General features: G+C 38.5%; 1 protein-coding gene across 2 annotated transcripts in view; it reads right to left on the reverse strand.

Annotated features, from left to right (window-relative positions):
- The window catches only part of KCND2 (potassium voltage-gated channel subfamily D member 2), a 525,626-nt gene that overhangs the window by 21,735 nt on the left and 479,622 nt on the right, over positions 1-24,269 (reverse strand). The window lies entirely within an intron of this gene.

Below are 24,269 nucleotides of genomic sequence, written 5' to 3' on the forward strand. Positions count from 1 at the left end.
TACGACTTAAATTAGCCAAAAAGGAATGTTCATTTCCCCCACTTCCTCTGCTCCCCTCAAATCTGCTTCTCCCACACAGTCTATCACCTCTAATTTCATGGAGTTGCAAACCATCCAATTACCTATATCCGTGGTTGGCAAACTGCGGCTCGCAAGCCACATGCGGCTCTTTGGCCCCTTGAGTGTGGCTCTTCCACAAAATACCACGGCCTGGGCGAGTCTATTTTGAAGAAGTGGCATTAGGAGAAGTTTAAGTTTAAAAAATTTGGCTCTCAAAAGAAATTTCAATTGTTGTACTGCTGATATTTGGCTCTGTTGACTAATGAGTTTGCTGACCACTGATACATCAAAATGGAAACAGCCACCCAATCCTCAGTCCCCTTACCTCATTTCTCAGCTAGTCTTGTCTCTGACCAAACCAAATTATGTCCTATTTGGTTCTCTTTCCTCAGGCTCTATTTTCCCGCAGTAAACCAAGTCATCATCTATTGCCTGAGCCATGGAGATAGCTTCTTACCTGAACGCTCTTTTCCACATTTAACCCTTTTTAATGCATGCCAACATAGCAGCCAGGATGAATGGTTTTAAACATGGAGATTGGACTGTGGCTACTTTGCTTCACCTTCTAATAGATTTGAAATGAAAATAAATCCAAACTCCTCGCTTTTTTCTCTGAGGGATCTATGTCATTTCGTTCCTGCCTATATTGCGCACCACCTTCCACCAAGCTCGCTGCCCGCCGGCCACACTGGCCATCTGGCTTTCTGTCACACGTGCAGGCCCAGATCATCATAACTCAGGTTGGGCCTGAAAGGTCTCTCCATTCGAGAAGTTATTTCTGGCTGCCTTTTCCATGTGGTCTTGTTCTCTTCCTGACATTTTCCCATTTGATTCCCTTCACAGTACTTAACACAAAATATTTTCTAATTTTTTCATGTATTTCTTTTCTGACTCCCCACCTGCCGTGCCAACATTAGAATATAACTAGGGACTGTTCTATTTGTGTCTCATTAGCACAAAGCAGGCTCTTAGTAAATATTAGCTGAATGAAAGCATTTTCCCTACCTCACTCATACACAGTTCTCCTAGGAGTTCATTTCTCCCGGCGGGGGCAAGAAGAAACTCTGCTCTTGTTACTGCAGAAGTTCCCAGCTGTAGCATACAGCCCCAACTACCCCTGCTCCCTGGGGCTCTCTCTGAGGGTCTAGTCCTTAGAAGCAGGGCTCAGTAGAGCTCAGGTATTGGAATCCTGACTCCAAGGGCCTTTAGGAGTATTTGGGGAGACATTATATCTTGAAGGGGGATCTGGGACATCACCGTTGTTTGTGTGGGAACACGTTGGTGTGTCAGTATGGAGATGGGAGTTCTGAGGAACTGGCCCGGGAAAGGCTGGGGAGAGCGACGGCAGGCCATGCTCACCAGCACCGCCTTCGGTGACCCCAGGCCGGGCTCTGGTCCTCTGCGTCGAAGGCCCAGTTACTCATGCTTGTCAGTGTTTATGGGTGAGCAGTAGTTGAGCTGATTCATCAGACCTAAAATGCCCTCAGATTTTGGCATCAAAATGATAATATTAATTTATCATAAAAAATAATCATAACCCTAGAACTGGGAGGCTGTGTCCATATGAAATGTGACACCCTTTTGTAGTCCACTGGGAGAGCGAGACCATAGTCTGATTATCGTAGTGAGGGAATGGTGAAAACTAAAGGAGTTCGCAAGATGAGACCAAAAGGCTTGAAAACTTTCTTGCTATAGCGACATGTCAGTAGAATTGCAAGATCAATTTTTTATATAATGCCGTGTGCACAGGAGCCAATTTCCGTGTTTGCCAAAGTCACATTGAGTGCCCAGCCCTGTTTTGTAAACATCTTTCCCTTTGCACTGATCATGCAGCAGGCCCTGGAGAAATCAAATCTCACATATACCACCCCGTGCACACACACTGAGCAGCTTTTCAAAAGCCTCTTTTCCTCATTTAAACGTCTACCAATTAGGATCTACAAAGTGTTTCTCAAAAGGAAAGTAAATGAAACTCGACTATTTGGTATGGCCAAAGAAGACAAGCATTGAGTCTATGTAATTAAAATAAGCCTTTTAACATACAAGTACATAAAATAAAATAAACTGAAATAGCTAAATGAATCTATCATAATAATCTTTCCTGCCTTTCTCTAAGAGATTTTTAAAAATTAGTATTTTTTAAATACTTTTTTGTATTCTAGGCTCACTATGTCATCGGGTAAGCCAGGCCAGCATACTTGTAATCATTAAAATTAAGAGCCTATGAGTATAGTATGGACCCAAAGCTCAGTAAGACTTTTTATTTATTCAGAACACAATGAATTGCTTTTATTTTGGTATGCATCCACATCTCAGCAATTAGTGGTCCTGAATAGAAAAGTGGAAAAACGCAGCAATGTGCCAGGAAGTCAAGCTCACCAATTTGGGGGTTCTGACATGCACATCGTAAGACAATAAGCAGCTAGAAGACTGGCAGATTCAGGTAGCAGATGGTGGAGGGATAGGGAGTGGAGATTCATGCACTCAGAAGGGCTGCAGCTAACCGAAGGGAGAAAATAGATTATGAGGGACTTGGTCAACGGGATTCTGGGTCAACTGATACAGCAGGTTTCCCTGGGAAAGCAATGTTTGATGAGGTGCCTGGGATTCAACTAGAGAAAAAAAAAATCACTGCAGCTCCTTCTTGAATGTAAACAGAAACCATAATGTAAATAAACAAAGTAGAAAGTGCACTTGTTATCCAGAGGGGGGAAATAGGTATAATGAAATATCTTGTTTGTTTTGGGATGAAATGGTAAAAAGTAATGATGTGAACCAGCCTGCTGAAAGGCAGAACATCCATAGCCTAGCAGGTTCCATAAGGAAAAAGAGGTAACAGATACTTAAGGGAGGTTTGATAGCATAAAGCTAAGCAAATCTGCACCAAATGCCATTATATTTATTAATTTACCTCTATCATTATTTGCTTTGTAATCCAAAATTCCTTCACAATCAAGAAAGGGAAGAGGAGCGCAGGTGATGCCTGGTCAGTACCGCAATGATTACGGTGGGAAGGAGAGGGGAGAAGAAATGGCTCCTTAGCTAGAGCATCCTCTCTTATCCTTTTGTTCTCACGTTAGAGCGGGTTAGGATGGTCTCTAAGCTGTGAGGCCAAGGCGGAGAGCGATGGTGAGAAGGCACAAGAGAGGGAATGGGCAGGGTGTTGAAGGTCCTCCAGGCTGTCCTGTGATTTGTCGTAATGACAGCCTGAGCCTGGGCTGATTCCCAAGGAGCCCGCTGCCTCTTTCCACACATCCCCGTGTCCTGCATACATCACCCTTTCGGGTTTTCTGCCTGCTCTCCTCCCCTTTTTAAGATTGGGCTGCTGTTAGTACTTGTAATGCTTTAGGTATATTTTACTACTCTGGGTATGTTGGAGAAGAATGAGGAGTACACGGTGTGACTTGCATCTGTTCTCACAGCATCCATTTTGTCTCTCTCCTTCTTTAGGAATGACTTTGAGAAATGAAAGCAGGTAATTTTTATACATGAAGATGCCATTGGGCACAGAATCTGCTTGGGACAGGAAATATCCATCTCTCTGGCAAAACCAGCTGTTTCCGTTTGTTTAACAGGGGCCTTTTAACTGGTATTCAAACTCTTAGTAAGAAGCAACACAGCATTGTATACCTCAGGTGTCCTATCTCTGAAACTCAGTGGAGGAAAGATGTAGAATAGAAAGTTTTATCACGAGAAGTGACACTTGCTTTGGCTAAATGATCATTTAATAAAATAGTGCCTACAATACTGTCATCTTTTAATGATTATTTGTATCCTAGGCAACTTGTGTACTGGTTGGTATTTCATTCTTTGTTCCATATGAAAACACACTGCCTTTTTCCTGACTCCTTATTCTTAAATTTATGCTAAGCCCAGCAATATTATATATTCTGCTTTTTCTGTGATTTTTTTAATCAGACTTTAATATTATGTTTTCAGTCTTCAAAAATCCATTTGCCAAAGAGTTACACTGACACTATAAATATATGGTTCATTTTCATAGACACATTTAAAAATACTTAAATAAAATTGATTCAAAGACTATAGGGTCTTCTAAGGTCAACTAAGGAGAGAGGATAGCATAATATAAAAGAATACCTGCCAAGAAGTTGTACATAATAAAAATGAGCAGGCTTGAACCTTGCTTATTGAAGGGAAGCTTTCCCCATTCTTCTTCTGCCTTCCTCTGCACCTTCTACCTTTTCCCTCTTTCTCTTAGATCACCAGCTAAAGCAACTCCAGTCTCTTTCTGACCCTTTTCACCCTGAAAATCTGTCAAACCTCATGTTTGCTGCTCCCTTTCCTCCTCACATCAGTTAAAAGGTACACTATGGAGGTGTCATTCACATAAAACCATTAAATCGAAATTTGTACACACTGCTCCCAAATACTTGGCTACAATGACAATGTTACCATATGTTAAAGATCATATTGAGTGGAGGACCAATTCTTCAGAAGAGATTCAATTGCTAATTTTTGACTATCTTAATCTCAATAGTATCCAAAGTTTCATGTAAAATACTTATATTTCAGCATGCACTTGGTGCCACAAAAATGGGTAAATCTGGTTAATTCAGACATATAAGTAGACTGAATCTATCTATCCAACTATCAATTCATCCGTCCATCTTCCCAATTTATCAAGTAATATCAAAATAGGTTGAAAGGTGTGTGCATGCAATACATTATAAACCAAGTTTTAGTAATATTCACTCAAGTTCCCCCTTTTTGTCATTTCTCCAGAAATCATGTATCTAGAGTGGTTGTCTTTAGATCTTAAATGGAAAACTATTTCCATGAAGTTTCTTACATAAAGTTCAAACACAATATTGCTGGCTTCCTGGTCCTATTCATAGAGTTTCTATTTTTCTTCTCTTCTTTTTGAAGAGTATAAATATAGTCTCATTTGATAGAGTAGAAATGTTATATAAGGCAAACCTTCCCAGTTTAGTCATGACTTTCTACCTGTGAAACTAGTTCCCAGAGGTATGATAGAGGAAACAAAAAGCATGCATTTTATAAATAATCAGGAAAATAGAAAAGATCTTTAACAGCAGGAAGGAAATGCTGATTTGAAAATAAGCTGTAACTCAATCTCTCACTCTCCCTGTTTCTTTTTTTACAAAGTCTTAAAATTCCACGTATAAGGAATAGAGTGAATAGATCCTGCACAGCTGCACAGAAGTCTAGGAGCATCCTGTACATTGTATAGGGCAGGTGCTGGTTCAGCAAATACTGTATATATTTCAATGACTACATTAGTTTACTTTTTTTTTTTTTAAAGCAACACTCAACAACTTCATATGGGACATGGACCAGTATTTGGGGATATATTTGAAAAATAGGTATCTGTTATGAAATGTCTGAATGTGTCTCCCCCAAATTCATACGTTGAAATCCTAATATTCAATGTGATGATATTAGGAGGTGCGGCCTTCGGGTGGTGATTAGGTAATGAGAACAGAGCTCTCATAAATGGGATTAGCGTTCTTATAAAAAGATCCTGCAGATCCCTAGCCCCTCCACCATCTCAGGACTCAGCGAAAAAGGCAGTCTGAGCCAGGAAGTGGACTCTCACCTCCAGAACTGTTAATAAACTCCTGTTTATTAACTACCAAGTCTGTGGTATTTTGGTATAGCAGCCCAAACAGACTAAGACAGTATCCTTAAAAACGTAGATAAAAGTGAGTATGTACAATAATATCCTGGCGAAAGCTATTAGCTGATTGTGTGCGTATGTGTATTGTAATCACCGATGTTGTGTTTGAATTTTTCTCCTGGACCTGACTGGTACTCACAGAGGTCTGAGAAATAATTTCTTCTGACCTATAAGCTGGATCACTTCTCAATTAATAATTCGACCCCTTAGGGTCTCACTAGCTATGTTATTCATGGATTTTCTGCCATCCACTTGGTATTCTAGAAAGATCATAGTTTGATGGATAATTTTTATAGCGGCTGCAATGTTTGCAAATAGCAAATGACTTCTTTTAGAGTGTTGCTGTGTAACACCTGTTTGTGGTACAGAACTTGTTTGCCAGAGGGGGCCCTGGTCTTACTTCTAGAATAGATTTCTATTTGACATTTTAAAATTAGTGTTTGTCTAAAAACTCCCTTGATTTTGTCTCCAACTTTTGCCTGTAGGATCAAGGATCAACCACTATTCTATCTTACCTGTCTTGAAGGCTTGCGATTTTTTGGGGGGATTGTATTGTACATATAGTTATTTGAAGAATTTTATGTTCTTTCTTGTTTCTTTAAATCTAAGCCAAATTCTGAGCTGCTATTTAAAATTATATTTTTCCTTTTTCATTTTTTCAGAACATTAGCAATCTTAGCATTTACTAAAAGAAAGGGGCAGCAATAGGACCCCACACCTTAATTAGTAGTCTTAGCCAATAGTCCATGGCCTCTTAAGGAATTCATGGATAAAATTCTGATGGGTCAGGGGACTCTATGATAATTATGATTTCATAGGCATTTTCCTGACAGTTTTGAGAGCTTTCATTAAATTATCAAAAGTTGTGTGGTTTGAATATTTAGGTTGTACATCAATGTCATATATTGTTGATATAATCAGTTTAAACACACAAAAGGAGATGGCTGTAAAAATGTCATTATTTCACAGCTACAGAAGTACCAAATATCCACTAGGGGGCATAAAAACCTAAATGAAAGTTTAAAAACAAACCAGAATCCCTCTTGGTTTTCACAAGCTAAGAGAGTATTTTCAGGAAATTACCCGTACTCATTCCTTTTCTTTGCCTGTATACAGTCAATATTTAGGATCTATTTTGGACATTTTATTCCTCTAGAAATAGTTGAATAGGACCTAACCTCACCATTTTGTAGATTATCTATTATCACGGTGTTTCCAAAAAGATGCAAAATAATTCTGAAAGCATATTCTATTTCCTTTAGAAGGATAAGTGAATTTCTATAATGTGAGATATAACTAAAGCATAATTTCAAACATGAAGCCCTCTACCCAAGACCCTCACTGTGGAAATTAGGGGGAATGAAAAGATTTGGTTAGTGTATAGAAAAGGGGAAAATCAAGGAAAAGGCTAATGGGATTAGTGTTACATCTTCTCACATTTATACTTCAAGCTCAATATTAGATTTCAGTAGGGCTTACTGTGTTCCCCTAGATTGTGTCTTTTCCAAAAACAAGTTCTTTTTTTGTTTCCTATATTTTCTCTTGCTTTAAAAAAACCAAACACCTATTATATGATCAAATGAGGCTTTAAAGATAATACATGAAACATATGTTTATAACCTGGTATCCTAATAAAATGTTTTTTTTTAACCTAAATTAATACTATCAGTAAAAGTCTTTATAGTCTCTTTTAAAAAATACTTTTAAAGTATGCTTTTCAGAGCTTACATTTGTAACACTTACTTTATTCTTCATTAAAATAGTTATGAAAACAATTGTACATTGATTTTTGTGAGACACACATTCAAAAACAAAAAACACGCAGGGCTGGCTTTCCCAGCTGTGGGACCACCGGAAATATTTTAACTTGCATCTGGTTCCTAGTTTTTGTTGCCTGGAGCCATCCTTTCACTCTCACATATCGTAGAGTCTGATCATGTCAGTCTCCCACATAAAAGCCTTCATTGTCTCTCCATCACCTGCAGGAAAAAGCTCCGGCTCCTTAGCACGGCACACACAGCCCTTCAGGACTCCGCCACCCATCCTCCACTGCCCACCCACACATACTCTATGTTCCAGTTGGAACAAGTAACTTTCTATTTACATATACTGTTCTTAGTAGAACATTCCCCTTTGTGTAAGTCCTTTGGGTGAACTAATTTACATGGATAAAGCTCCAGCATCAGTCCTTATTTGAAGAACTTCTTGACTATTTTATCTCCATCCAATAAAAGGAACATCCTCCCTCTTCAATGCCTCCAATGCTGCTTGCAACTAATAGAGTACAATTAGGTTTTTACAGTTCTATTTTCTCCCATTAAACTATGAGTCCCAGGAGGTCAAGGATCATGTCATCATTACAAACCCAAGTTCATTGCTGAGCAAATAGTTGAAACTCAATAACTGGTTATTGCTTAAATAAATCCTCCAGGGAGAGGTTTGATGGTAAACAATAAATATGGGAGAGAGTCAAGGGGAATACACACATATTGCTCTTTCTCTTCACCAAGTTTCCTTTTCCTCTCATGCCCAGAACCATCTCATCTCCTCAATTTGTCTAAATTCCTCTTCAGATACTTAGATGATATGCCCAGAATAACCTAGTTCTACAGTCAATTAATCTTACTTTTTATACCCAGAGGGATCATTTTTAACCTACATGATTTTAAATGAACAGAGAAGCTGAGAGACGTGACACTTTTCCAGTTTCTACCTATTTTTCATTGTCACACGCTTAACCAGTATGTATTGGCCAGAATTTCAATATGCAAATCCCCCACATTTGACAGATTTCGCTATCCTTAAATGCCAAACATTTTGGGTGCATATGACTGCTGGTTCTTTGACTCTCACATATTATCCTGGGTCTCTCCGGACCTCTCCTAGCATCTCTCAGAGGATGCTAATCTTAGATAGTGAGCATAGCAATTCTCTGAAAATGCCATTGATTTTTATCTATTGTTCTCAACAAGGTCCTTTCCGGTTGTGCCCTGAGAGGATATTGGAGGAGGTATGCTTGTCTTCCACCAGAATAAAGTTAATCCATCACGTAAATCAAGGTCCCAGTGAATGCCAGGGCAATTTGGCTGTGGGTTGATGGCACCAGCTCCAAAGGATGTGTGTTTTGGTCTTGCATCCAAAGGGTTTCATTTTCAACATTGTCAGCTGCTCTCACACTGTGGGCTCTCTTCAGTTGCCTGCTGCGGTTGCTCCCATCTCTTCCTGTCCTTTGAAAGGTAACTCTGTTGGAGGAAGCATCCCGCTGTGCAAGGTTCCAAGTCGCTGCTGCTGTCACCCAAGGAGCCAAATCCGATGCCATTTTGACTGTTATGCTCATTAGCAGGTCTTCTTATAACCAGCCACCTATTCCATTTGCTGATATCACCAAAATTCATTGCTTAAAATCCATTTAAAGACTCTTAGGTGCCTTGGCCATCCATGGAAGAAGGAGGAGTTGGTCCCTAGGGTTATGTCAGTGCCAGTTTCAGAAGAGGGTGTAGTAAGGCAGCATAAAAGCATGAAGTGGAGTTGTTTATGGGGAAAGTTTTCATTTTTTTTTACACCTGATTTTAGCTATTACTAGCCTCATGGAGTCTTTAAAATGTCTTAAGAATTTCTGTACTGATTGTGGATTGTACTTTTAAAATTACTTATGGATTACCCAGTAATGACCTGACATGTCCCTTTTTTCTAGTTGTGCCCAGTAAGGCCTGGTAATTTCGCTGCCTATTGTCTACATCTTACGTTTATGGAAGAGAATGCACAAAAATCTAACTGTACTGGAGATAAGACAACCCTCAGATGGGCCAGAGAATTAGGCTCTGTTTTGGCAGCAGCCATGTCTGACTGGGATGGTGCTGCTGCAAACACAAGTGGTATCCCTTCTGCAGGGGATGTCCTCACATGGTGGCAGAGGGAGGCAGCTCTCTGGGGCAGTAATCCCAAGAGGACTTCACCCTCATGACCTAATCGCCTCCAAAGGCCCCACATCCTAATGCCGTCACATTGAGTGGTATTAAGATTTAATTAAACTGATGAACAAAAATAGACCCAGAGACATGGAAACATCAAACAGACTGTCAAACCTCAGAGGGAAGGCAGGGAGGGTGGAGGGGGGAAGAGATCAACCAATGAACTCATATGGATATATGCATAACCCAAGGATATGGACAATGGGGTGGTGAAGGTTTGGGGAGGAGTGGGAGAGGGAAATGGGGGGAAAAGGGGACATATGTAATATTTTCAACAAAAAAGATTTACTTAAAAAAAGATTTAACTTAAGATTTTTTAGAGGCCGGGAGGCACAGACATTTGGTGTATATCATGATCTAATGGCAATCCCATTGATGAATTGGCACCTTTCAGTCAGCTGCCCGCCTGGGCAGGACCTGGGTTCCTCCTGCTCTGAGGTGGAGGTGAGGATCCAGTTTGGAACTCCCACCACAGAGCAGTTTCTCACAAGCCATACAGCTAGCTCCTATGCCTGCCTTGCTCCTTCCTCACCTATGCATTGCTCTGCCCTGCCATTGAACAGGGACTCTTTTCCTCCTAAAAATTCCAAAATTCTTTAAGCATAAATAATTTAATATAATTCTACTTCATGTAAATAGTCACAGGTGTTTAAATGTAAAAGAAAGGTTGTTCAGAGAAGCTGTGATTTAACTTCCTAAAGGGAGCCAGGCATTTCCACGAAAATTCTAGTCTTCAACTAACCTAGAAAGTGTCTATATCGTTAAACATACTGGTTTTGATAAATCCAAGGGCTTATGTTTACATTAAAGAAGCCTTTGGAGAATAATTCTATTCCAATCAATGTGAGACAGAATTATTTCCTAAAACTACATAAAAATAACATGCATTTTATGTTCAGATTCATTTACTTCTTCTTAGGAGATTAAAGCATTGATTGAATGGTCATTCTTTCTATTAACTATGCAAATTAGGACATATCCTGGACAAATATAAATGAAGCAGATCTTAAATAAATTCATGTCTTTATAGTTTTAACTAGTCAGATTTCTATATGGAAATGTTCCAGTGGTACATTCTGATTGTATCTTGTTAAAATAACAGCATAAAATGCAATAATAAAAATGAAACAAAAGGTACATCTGCTTAAACATAAACCAACTAGAAGACTCTTCTATTAAAAAAAAACACACCTATTTTTCCTGAAGTTTCATTTTAAGAAAAAAGGGTAAACAAATTATTCAAAAACAAGTTGAAACTAGAAATTAAAATTTAAAAAAAATTTAAAATATATATCCCACATGTCAAGTAATTAAATGCATAATTTCTTGCATCTCTTCATATGTTCTTATCTACACTGATTTTTTGGCAATAAGATTAAATTATAGGCAAAATACCTCACTTTTAAAAAAGCATTGTTTGTATTCAGAGTCTAAGCAGGAAAACAGAAATCACCTCAAGCACTTAGCACAGAATGGACTTAATGAAGGGAATGAAGGGCTTGGGCAACAGAGTTGTTGAGACTGAAACACAAGACAAGACTACAGATAACCTGGAGGCAGCAGCCAGAAGCCACAACTACAGTGAAGATGGAGAGGCAAACAAGGAGAAAGTTTGCTGAGACCAAGGGTCCTTACCAGGCCTTTACAGAGGAACTAGAGCCACCAAGGAGGGTCAGCTACTGTCTTAGAAGATACAAAGACGGAGGACAAAAACCCTGACTCCTCTCCCGTCCCCTTCCAATCTCCTACCAGTGGTCCCATTGGCCAAACTGAAAGCAAATCAGATGAAAAGCCAGCCTAGAAATGCAGCACTTGCTAGCTAGTAAGAGGCATAACCAAACTGGAACCCAGGGCTTTTAGCCAAAGCTATGCTCTGCCCACCCACCGTGGCTCATGGCCAAAGTCCATTCTCGTTCCAAGACAGCATGACCAGATGTAGAGCCTTTGTTGGTGAACTCACGCCCTCCCCCTAAAAGCAGAAAATTACATTTTGCTAGAATTCGAATCCTGGTAGTGATAGGACCTCATGGGGTAGCGGTGCCATGTGTCATGTTATTCTCATTTTTGAGACTTCTCAGCCATATCCACCTTCCTGCTTAAGTATGAAGGGAAAGTTAGGGGTGGGCTCCAGGTTTTTCAGTTTTTGTCAAAGATGTACATTTCAATCCATTGTAAATTGAGAATAAACTAAAGAACCAAAAATATCTGTTTTGACAGAATGAGGGAAAAAATGCCAAACACGAAGCAATATTATAAAGATGTCTAATTAGATCTGATGATTATAAAATGTTCTACTTGTATAAAATGGGCCCGATGTGTAATAAATGCCGGCCCCTCGGGTTTCCAAGCTCTGTGGTATCTAAGTGCTGGCAAGAAGCTCTTAATTAGAATGAATCACTTCAGCGTTGTATCCTTCAACAGATCACTGAGGATGCCATCAGTACCAATGTCCTTACATATTTTAAGGACAGGTGAATATATGTAAAACCAAGTTACCTTTCAAAATGAATATAGTTCCACAATTAGTTTAGTTGTTCACGCACCTGTGTGCTGGTAGAGTTTTTGCTTTCGTTGTTGTTATTTTTCTTGTTATATCTGTTGTTTTCTGTTGGGAGTCAATCAACAAAACAACAGGTCTGCATCTGGGTCATGACATCTTGGAACCAGAATGGACCTTGGCAGTAGCCATGGCGGGTGGGCAGAGCACAGCTTTGTGGGGAAAGCCCTGGGTTCCTGTTTGTGATGTTATCAGTGGGGTGCGCTCTGTGTTCCCACCTGTTGCTGGTGTAAGTAGGCTTCTTGTGATGTCACGAGAAAAAAAAATGTTCTGAGACAGGCACAGGAGAATGACTGGCATTTATGGCGTGGAATTAAACCCCTGAGTTTCCAAGACCGCTCTCCCTCCATCCAGCCACACAGGTACATGGCAGACAGTTCAGTTCTGTCTTCAGTAATGCTAGAATTAAAGCCATTGCCCTGAGTTTCTGTTTCATATTTACACAGTCCTGTCCAGCATCAGGCCAGTTAAGCGTGTGTTCCCAGCTGTAGTCCATCAGTCCATTGCATGTGGGGTCCACATGGTCATGGGCCATGAGGCTTCTAGGGTCACATGGCTGTGGAGGGAACACAGGCAGGAGCAAAGACAGAGGAACAAGAGAGAGGAAATTCATTTGTCTGGGGATTATGTATTCCCAAATTTTTGTGAGCTTGCATTGGCCTCACCTCCTCTAGCCAATGATCTCTGTCCCAGGGTTTTTTATGTGTGTGTGTGTGTTTTGTCTGTTTGTTTTAAAACAAAGATCCATTTAATTTTTTTTTTATTAATCCTCACTGGATGATATTTTTCCCATTGAATTTTAGGGAGAGTGGAAGGGAAGGGAGGAGGGAGAAAGAGAGAGAAAGAGAAACATTGATGTGAGAGAGACACACACATTGATTGGTTACCTCCCAACTGGACTGGGGATCCAACCTGCCACACAGGTACATGCCCTTGACCTGGAATCTAACTGCCCACCCTTTGGTGTGCGGGCCAATGCCCTAACCACTGAGCACACCAGCCAAGGCTGTTCCAGGTTTGAGTGACAGGCACCTTTCCTACATCAGTCCGACTTTATTGCACATGCGTCCATCTTCCCTATCCCCCATGGTCTGCAGGGAATGGGCCAGTGGTTCCCTGGGGAGCTTCCTAGTGAAGGTGCCCAGGTGGCCATGCTCATAATGTGTGGCCTCCCTTTTACTCCTTTTCTATTATTAATAACTAGCTAATTACATTGCTAATAGTTATGCCTCTTACTAGTTACCAAGTGCTGCATTTCCCAGGCTGTCTTGTCATCTGATTTGCTTCCTGTTTGTTATTACTATAACAATGAAAGTCTATAGCTAAACATGTCAAAGCCTGGCTGTTAGTCACAGATTTAAATAAAGGAAAAATATTTGTACGTATAAAGCAGAATATAAGATTGTGGATGAGGGTTTGGGCAATAAAATGAAAAATATGATGTGTGCTTTAAATTAAAAACAAGAATGAACATAGTGGTTCCATTATAGATTTCATTACCAGAGATAGCTGGAATACATTTTTAAGATTTGGTTGCCAACTTGATGTTTCTACCACTAATGAGGTTTTATGATAACAATTTATTTACAGTTGTAGGGTAAAGCCTTCACAACACAATGCTTTAACCTCTAAAGAGCAGAAACTTTGTGATCAAGGATGATTGATTTTCATTATGAGGCCTAAACTTGAAATAGCAGAAGTAACATTCCCTGAAGTAGTCCCTGAAATATTTGCTATTGGTTTTATAAATACAAATAAAATTGTCTGCTTGGATAAAATCACCTCCATCTATTAAAAAAAGAAAAAGAAGTTAAACAATAAAGCTAAAAGCAAGTATTTCTCTTAAGTTTATTTTTCTTCTTTTTCTTCTCCCTTTCTTCCTTCCTCAAAAATTTATCTGGTTCCTATATTAAGTGGTGTACTTTGATACAGATAATAAGTTTAATACTTGGTCTTCTCCTCACCCAAAGATCTCACAGTTAGGGAAAGAAGTTAGAGCAACCCTATATAATAAAGGGCTAACATGCAAATTGTCTCCTCGGGCAGGAGTTCGACCAACTGGGAGTTAGATGTGCGCTGACCACCAGGGGGCAGCACAGAACATGGCTGGCGTTGGTGATGTGGCGTTGGCAGTGGGCAGCAGTGGAGGTGCTGCCAACCCCGATGGGCCCTGATGAGAGCAGGACTGCGGCGGGATGGTGGAGCAGGTGAGTGGGCGGCGCCAGGCCAAGGCGGGTGAGAGCAATGACCCTGATCACCCTGCCAGTTGCCCACAGATCAGCTCTGATCATAGTCTAGGCCAGTGATGGCGAACCTATGACACGCGTGTCAGCACTGACACGCGTAGCCATTTCTGATGACACGCGGCCACATGCCGAGGATGAAACATTTGCTGCTCCTGAGGATGAAACATTTGCGACTAGAGTCTTGGAGTTAGTTTTTTCCTCAAAGTGACACACTACCCGAGTTACGCTTAGTTTTTTGGCGAAGTTTGACACACCAAGCTCAAAAGGTTGCCCATCACTGGTCTAGGCCTAGGGACCCTACCCATGCAGGAATTTCATGCACCGGGCCTCTAGTAAACAAATAGTTGAACACTCAATATCTCAAGATTCTATGTATATTTCTCCTATCTCCAAGATGCCTAAGGTTATTATTTACACTCATGATTTATCTGATCTAACTTCTACTGGAAACAATTGTTAATTAAGTCTTTTACCCCTCTGCTGTTCACACAGAGGAGACTCCCCAATAGTTTATTCTCCTCAAGCCTAAGTGAATAGCCTTTCCTCATTTTCAGTTGTTTCTGAGTTATTTTTAAAAAGAGATGTAAAAAAATAAATAAATAAAAAGATATGAAAATAATGTCATTAGGTTTTCTCTGTGGTTCCTAATATATTCATTTAGAATATTTTAGGCTTTGCAGGACATAGAGCTTCTCTTATAGCTACTCAACTTTGTTATTGGAGTGCAAAAATAACCCTAGGTAATTCATTAATGAATGAGGGTGATTATAATCCAGTAAAAATGTCAGTGTCCATAAATAAATAAACTTTTTTTTATGGACGCTGAAACTTGAATTTCATACAATTTGATGTATCCAGAAATGTTCTTTTGATTGTTTTCTAACCACGTAAACATGTAAATACTCTTTGAAGATTGCAAGCAGTACACAAACAGGGGATGGGCTGTATTTAATCCACAGGCTGTAGTTTGCCAATCCCTGACTTAGAGAGACCTTCTCTGTGTAGTCAGCTCATTTTGGAGAGAGTAAGTGCTTTCCTATAGAAGAGTTTGAAATCATTCAACAAAACTTGACCTCAATACTGCTAAACATGTTTTTCAAACATTTTGTAATTCTTGACTTTAGGAAATGTAACTTCTTGGGGAAGAGAGTAGAGGAGCCTCTATATTTCACCTTATCTGCCCCGTTTCAACTACTGCCCATTACTGAATGCCTGGTGTCATTGGGTGTAGAGTAGAGAAAAGGGAGAATGAGCTGATTTGCCCTGGCTGTTGTCTGCTATTTATGTAACGTTGGTACAGGGGTTGTGGGAGGATGTGCTGTGTTCCAAACATTCTGTTAAGTGTGGGAAGGCAGAAATTAAAAACAGCAGTCCTCGTTCTTAGTGACTTGCAGTAGGGAGAGAGGCAACATAGGAAATAAGTGTAATTACTACTAAAATAGAAATGATTGTGGGATTCCTTGAGAGTTGAGTGTACTGGGGAAATACTTCCACAAGGAGGCAAGACTTGAACTGAATCTAGAAGAGTAAAAAGGAGTTAGCAAAGCAATAAATGAGAAGGGATGTGTTGTTAAGAGATTGCCAGGCAACTCCTAGCAGCAGGGGTGGTCTTATGAGTAGGTGGTGTAAACTTCTGTGATGATCAAACTGAGATGACCTCCTGCCAACTCCATCTCTCTTGCTCTTCGAATTACTAAATTCCACAATTAGAGACTTATCTGCCTAAGGATTCTTGTCTTTGCTAAAATACAACTCTTCTGAGAGTAGTAACACATTAAGCTTTTGAACTCATGTATGGTTCTTTGGGATTGAATTTTTACATCAAATTGTTTCTTAAAGGCAGGTTTTAATGGGGGAAAGTTGGAGAGAAGTCACACTCAAAGGGAAAAGGGGCCAGAAATGAAGCCTGCAGCACTGAAATTCAAACTTGGACTGTTGAAAAATTTTACCCAGAGCTGGTTGTGCCTACAAAAAGCTTTTTTTCATGAACTGACTTTTAAAAGGGTGTTTGTTTGTCTAGTAAGAGTGAATGGAGCCAGCCATTATGCCTTAGAGACCCTGTATTGATCTTCACAGTCAAACCACTAAATAGAACTTGACTGCTACACAATGGAGGGCTAATTCTCCGTCAGCATAAGCCTGCAGTGAGCATGTCAATATGCATTTCTGAAACCTCCCTCTGTGCAGGGAAAAGAGCAGAGAACCCAGCAAACAAATTAATGTAGGGAAGTCAAAAGGGGAATGAGGCCAACATATTTTGTTTATCTTAAAATCTAGCAAATAAAATCAGAAAAAAACACAAGTTTTTATATATAACTTCCTAACTTTACTTATGCTTTTTGATTTACTGTTTATAGATAGTATAATGCTAATTATTTTATATTTTAGAAGGAAAAATGTGAAAAATGTTTTGTTTTGTTTTCTCTTAGTGAGTTCTTCTTGTTGAAACATCCCAAAAGATTATAGAAGATTTTAAACAAGAGTGGATCTAGGTAATTATGAACTCTTGCTAGCCTAGAAATATTACAATTTTGAGTAGGATTTTGCTTAAACTTACTAAGTGAATGGAAGAGTAAGAAAGTTCTCTCAGCAAATTATTTGTGAGTGAACTCAAACAAATTTCCAATTAAAAGAGAGGTAGTTTTTAAAACTAGTCTGATTAAGTATGGATACAAGTTTAACTCCCTAATAATTAATTAATGACAAAAGTCAAATGAGACTACAACTGGTTTTCATGAAATATTGCAAGTAGAGAACTTGTGTAGAAAGTTACATGTTGGATTTAATATAATTTTGGTTTCTTTGAGTTGTCACTATATACCCACTTATATGTCACCGTTTAATGAAAGAGGACGAGGAGCTGTATTGATATAGGTTAATATTAAGCTCTCTGATCTTCCTCATGACATATGTGATGTGTTGTTTTAACCTCTTCTCAATTTTCCTACTCAAAAAAGAGTAATCCATCAGTAATTATAATTACTCACATAAGTGACTGAGAATAATTTTAATAAGTTTGTTTCAGCTGTTTTTGCACCTTTGCATCCGGAACATCCACCCTTCACATGGTAATGTCTTATTCTGTGAGCAGGAGGATCTCACTCTCAGGACCTAACAGATTCAGGTAAGAAGAGCCGCCAACAGTTAAGGGTTATAAACTAAAAGCAAGAAGGTAAGTGTAGCAATGTTTTCTACTCTTTCTCATTTACCTGGTTCCACAACTTTATTTTTCCCCCACGACAGTAATCTTAACCTCTCTAAAACAGAAGAAAACAAACTGGGGCAACAGAGACAATCTTGTTATAAATCCCAGTCCTGTGCAAGCAGAGATGTGATTCATAATAACTGCCTCTACCAGCCCAGAGCCTCCTTAATCAGTCAAGTTTGATCAGTCATGGCAGTGCTCTCTATCTCTAATGTCCCAGAAGGTGAATGCCATGGAAAGGGAGAGAGCTGCGTGAGGGGCATGTTTGGTATATTTGGTCTGCACTATCTTCAGGCTCTAAAGAGAAAGGAAAATTCTCATCTAAATCATCCTACCCTGACCACCTTCCTTGGTTCCTGCAATCTCGCCTGCATCAGTCAAACTGCCCAAACTGGAAGGCTCCCTAAATGACCGGAAACTTAGGCCATACATGTGAGACAAAGGAACTAAGGACATGTCTGGAAGCTTAGTCCATATTTGGGAGACAAAGGAGCTAGGGGGGTATAAAGGCCAGCTCCCAGCTGCATTGGTTTGCTCAGCCTCTGGAGAGGACTCTGCTGAGCCAAGCATCAAATAAAACAGTCCTTTTCTGAATCTCCGAGTGCGTCTGGCTTGTTGCTTCCTGCCAGCCTGATTTCTGCCATAACACTAAGTCCTTGATTCACAATTACTGATTTCTGGTGTATCAGTATGTCTTTATATCAAGAGCCTTTATGTATTTCCAAAAAGTTTTTTGTGTGATTTAATTTCTACTTAATTCTGTTAATTTATACTTAATTCAATAGAATTAAGTATAAATTAATTCTTAATTTATACTTAATTCTGATCTCTAATAAAAAAAATGAGTGCATGTTATAAAATCAAAACAAGACAAGAAGGATGTCTCAATTCCCAAAGTCTAGGAATGGCTACTGAAGTGAGATTTTCCATTTTTATGTTCTGTTTTATTATGCCATCATGCTCCTTCCCTCAGGGAAAGGTAAATGCCAAAATATTAAATGTAAGCAAACAGGATGATACAGAAAGAACAGATAAAATGTATCTTAATATTGTTAAGTTATTATGACCACACATTAATATGCAATTCTGAGAACAAGAGTTCAAAGGTGAGAAAGAGCAACTGATAAACTACATACATGTGATTAGTTGTTTGTATGGATAGTTACTTGCAAGCACAATGTTGGCTAATCTGTGTTGTGATATAAACAAATCTATGAATCAGAGCTGAACACTTTCATATGTTAATTGTATTTTGTTCTGTAAAAAACACGTTTTTATTTACATAATCAGATAAAAACAGTAATTTATTTCTTTGTCAGAACTTTCTTATCATGTAAAGAAAGCTTTATCTGACCAACTTTAGATGGTAAATTAAAATTCTGAATGGACATATCAGTACCATTCTTAATGAAAACATGTAGGAACGAAAGGACTCCTTTTTGGAAGACAAGTGAACTTCTTTTTGAGAAACTGAAGGACTGTAGGACTGAGAGTTATATATCAAATGTTTGAAGTTCTTGGATTAATTGTATGTCTATTAGCATGAGAGATTAAATAACAATCGATGTGCTCAAAAAGCACTGTAAAAGATGTGCTATCCTCCAGATATGAGAAAAAGCTTTTAAAAATATTATATAGTTCTCTTGGAATAAGCTATTGCACAGAAGAAAGGCTTGCTATCAAGTCAATATTATTACAGAGCTGTAAAATTTGTTATGTCTGGATTTGCTACTCATATCAATCCAAAGCAAGAATAGTATGTCACTACAAACCAGAACTTCTGAGGTCTTTACTCTCACATTTAAGACTGTGTAGCTCACTATTGTAAAAATAAAATAAAATGAAGAAGAAAAAAAGAAGACTGTAGTTCACATAACTATCATTATAGCAAAACTTCCCAATTACAATGAGGTCTACAAGCCCAGTTGCAACTTTTAATTGTTTCAGGAAAAATCTGATGCAACTAAATTTATATTAGTAAGAGAGGACAGGATCATTTGAATGAATGAGAGTTTTACTTGGAGGAATTTGTCACTGTCCATGTCCCTCTCAGATGGCACATTTGACCAAATTTGTGACTTGAATGGATTTTGCTAAAAAAACAAAAGCGCTTAGATTGTACTAAGATTGTAAATACAAGTGTACTATGCCCCTTGTTACTGTTTCCTAGTTGATGGTATTAAAGAAAAATCCTTATCATTGGAAGTATTACATATGTCCCCTTTTTCCCCCATTGACCCCTTCTGGCCCACACCTGCTCCCCATCCCAGGCCTTCCCGACACTATTGTCTGTGTCCATGGGATATGCATATAGATGCATACAAGTGCTTTGGTTGATCTCTTCCCACCCATTCTCCCACCCGCACTGTCCCTGTGAGATTCCACTTGATGGCATTTTATTGGAAAAAAAGATGATTGTGAGTTATTTCATTTTAATCATGGCCAGACATGTAATTAGAACATGTGTAGTCAAGTTCAGCTCTCTCTCCTCCCAGCCCAGTGACATGGAGTACATAACCTCTCTGAAACTGTTTCCTAATCTTTAAAATGTGAGGTGAGCATAGTCACTCATTCTATGTTGCAGTTTGTGGTGGAGGTTATTACTCCAAACTACCTTATCCAGGTGCTGTTGGAGATGATTTGACACATGGAAGCAGAATAAGCTTTCAAGGAACTCATCTTATAAAGGGTTGAGTTCCTGCGATTCTGGAAGTTTTAGTCTACTTTGGCTAAACAATAAATAACATTTTTGGACACTATGCTAAGAATATTATATGGAAAACATTTATAATAAGTTCACAACCCCACATGAGGTAAGTACTATTAGCGCCCTACCTTACAGATAAGGAAGAAAAGGCTTAGAGGGGTTAAATAACCAAAAGGCAATCTGAGGAGCGGTGAGAAGGGGCAGGTGAGCCTGACCACATGTTCGCCCCTATTTACAAATGATGCTCTGCAGACAGAAGTGCATGATCATCAGTGGCAGAGCTGAAACCTGAACCCAGGCATTCTGGACCTTACGGGTGAGATAAAAGTCCTTCAGGAAGCAAACTGAGATCGATCCCGAGTATGGTTCAGGTGGTCTTTGAACTTCCAATTCAAGATACCTATTTCTTTTCATTTCCTTCTGGCTTAAAATAGAATAAAATTCATTTTCTTAGGTGGAACTGTTTTATACTTTTCATTATGATTTCTGTTTGTTCTTTCTATCTAATATTCTTTTGTTCATTTATATTCTTCCTAGACTATAAAATCAAGTTAAAAATACCAGTATATATTTCAGCAATCCCAAAGTCAAAGGAAAACCACAAAACTGAAAGTTTAAAAGATGAAATAGGCTACATAAATACAAGTACAAATTAGACCTAGCATATATAAAAAAATAAAATAAAATGAAGAAGAAAAAATACCAGTTGGCTCAGTTGGTTGGAGTGCCAGTCTATACACTGAAAGGTTGTGGGTTTGATTCCCAGTCAGGATACATACCCAGGTTGTAGGTTCTTTTCCCAGTCGGGTACATTCAAGAGGCAATCAATGTTTCTCTCTCTCTCTCTCTCTCTCTCTCTCTCTCTCTCTCAAATCAATATAAAAAACCTTGGGTGAGGATTAAAAAAAAAAAAAGCAATAGCTTTCTTATATCAGTCTTTCTAGGGCCCATGTTCACAAAGAGTAGGGCAACAAGCATCAGCTGAGACTGATCACATCAACTTTCCCCCCCATTACCATTTATGCCCTCTTCCACCTCCACCCCCACACCCCTGCAATCACCACACTGCTGTCCAGGTCTATGAGTTCTCTCTCTCCTTTTCCCCCCCTCAATCCCTCCATCTCCCAGCTGTCTTCCTGCTCTTTATCTATAAGTCTTTCCCTATTTTTATTGGCAGTTCAATTTGTTCATTAAATTCCACATATGAGTGAAATAATATGGTGTGTGTCTTTCTCTAACTGGCTTATTTCACTTTTCATAATGCTCTCCAGGTCCATCCATGATGTCACAAAGGGTAAAATTTTCTTCCTTTTTACAGCAGAGTAGTATTCCATTGTATAAATTTACCATAGCTTTTTTATCCACTCAGCTACTAATGGACACTTGGGCTGTTTCTAGATCATGGTTATTGTAAATAATGCTATAATGAACATAAGGTTACATATATTCTTTCGAATTAGTGTTTCAGTTTTCTTCAGATAAATACCCTGAAGTGGTATTGCTGGGTTGGAAAGCAGTTCCATTTTTAATTTTTTGAGGTAACTCCATATTGTTTTCCACAGTGGCTGCACCAGTCTGCATTCCCACCAACAGTGCATGAGCATTTCCTTTCTCCACATCCTACCAGCACTTGTTTGTTGATTTATGGATGCTAATCATTCTGAGAGGTGTGAGGTGACATCTCATTGTGGTTCTAATTTGCATCTCTGTGATGATTAGAGACATTGAGCACATTTTCATGTGCCTATTGGCCATCTGGATGTTCTCTTTGAAGAAGTTTCTATTCTGGTCTTTTTCCCACTTTTTAATTGGAATTTTTGCTTTTTTAGGTGTTGAGTCTGATGAGTTCTTTATAAATTTTTGATATTATCACCATATCAGATGTATCATTGGCGAATATGTTCTCCCATTAAGTGGGTTGTCTTTTCATTTTGTGGATGGTCTCCTTTGCTGTTCAAAAACTCTTTAGTTTAATGTAGTCCGATTTGTTTACTTTTTCTTTTGTTTCTCTTGCCAGAGGAGATATATTAGGAAAAAATATTGCTATGAGAAATGTCTGAGATTTTACTATATCTATGTTTTCTCCTAAGATCCTCAACAAAATAATACCAAACCAAATCTGGCAATATATTAAAAAAGATCATACACCATGATCAAGCAGGATTTATTCCAGGGATGCAAGGTTGGTAAAATATCCACAAAACAGTCAACATGATACACCACATAAACAAACTGAAGGATAAAAACCACATGATTATATCAAGAGATGCAGAAAAAGCATTTGGTAGAATCCAGGACTCATTTATAGTAAAAACTCTCAGCAAAGTGGGAAGAGAAGGAACATAACTCAATGCAATAAAGGCCATATATTACAAACCCACAGCCAACATCATACTCTGTGGGCAAAAGCTATAAGTGTTTCCTTAAGGTCGGGAAGAAGACAAGGATGTCCACTTTCACCATTTATTCAACATTGTACTGGAAGTCCTAGCCACAGCAATCAGAAGAGAAGAAATAAAAGGCATCCAAATTGGAAAGGAAGAAGTAAAACTGTCATTATTTGCAGAAGACATGGTATTGTATATAGAGAACCCTAATGATTCCACCAAAAAACTGCTAGAACTGATAAATGAAGTCAGTGAAACAGCAGGATACAAAATAAATATACATAAATCAGTCACATTTTTATACAACAATAATGAACTACCAGAAAAGGAAACTTAAAAAAAATCCCATTCACAATTGCTTCAAATAAAATAAAATACTTAGGAATAAATTTAACCAATGATGTAAAAGACCTGTACTCAGAAAATTATGATGAGACACTGAATAAAAATATTGAAGAAGATACAAATAAGTGGAAACATACCGTGTTCATGGATAGGAAGAATTAACATCATTAAGAAGTCCATACTACCCAAAGCAATCTACAGATTCAATGCAATTCCTATCAATATATCAATGGCATATTTTACAGAACTAGAAAAAATGTTTCAAAAATTTATATGGAACTAAAAACTACCCAGAATAGCCTCAGCAATCTTGAGAAAGAAGAAGAAAGTTGGAGGAATCATGCTACCTGATATCAAACTATACTACAAGGCCATAGTTATCAAAACAGCATGGCACTGGCATAAAAATGGACATATAGACCAATGGAACAGAGTAGAGAACCCAGAAATAAATCCATGCCTTTATAGCCAATTAATATTTGACAAAGGAGGTAAAAGTATACAATGGGATAAAGATAGTCTATTCAATAAATGGTGTTGGGAAAATTAGACAGATATTTGCAACAACAACAACAAAAGAAACTAGACCACCTTCTTACACTACACACAAGAATAAACTCAAAATGGATTAAGCATATCAACTTTTAATCTTTTAAATTGGGAGGAAGCACCTGGCACATCAACTACTGTGCACAGCATAAATATGCAGTCTTTTTCATTCTCCTTACCATTATTTAGAATCTTTTTTACACAATAAGCTCTTTTACTGTCTACTTTACTTGTATATTTTGATTTGTTCACTTATTGAGTTGTCTGATTATAAGATGTTTTTAAAATAAAATAAATTATGACTCTAACTATAAATACAGATTTCAGTGGATCCTCATATTAAAGTGAACCAAAATTTAAAAAATGAAACTCACTCCTACAAATCTGTTATGAGTTACTTTTGCTCAGATACCAGTCTCAAGGAATACAATCAGAATGTTCCCTGAACTAAATCGGAACAGAATTTATAGAACCACAAGACCCATTTAAAGCCTTTCACTTATTCCTAAAGAAATACAAAGAATTCATGTCAAATCCTCAGTGACAAGAATGGCTATTTCTTTATGCACCTACCTTGGGGAAT

The sequence above is a fragment of the Eptesicus fuscus genome, chromosome 14 (assembly GCF_027574615.1).
Source record: "Eptesicus fuscus isolate TK198812 chromosome 14, DD_ASM_mEF_20220401, whole genome shotgun sequence".
In the NCBI taxonomy this organism is placed as follows: domain Eukaryota; kingdom Metazoa; phylum Chordata; class Mammalia; order Chiroptera; family Vespertilionidae; genus Eptesicus; species Eptesicus fuscus.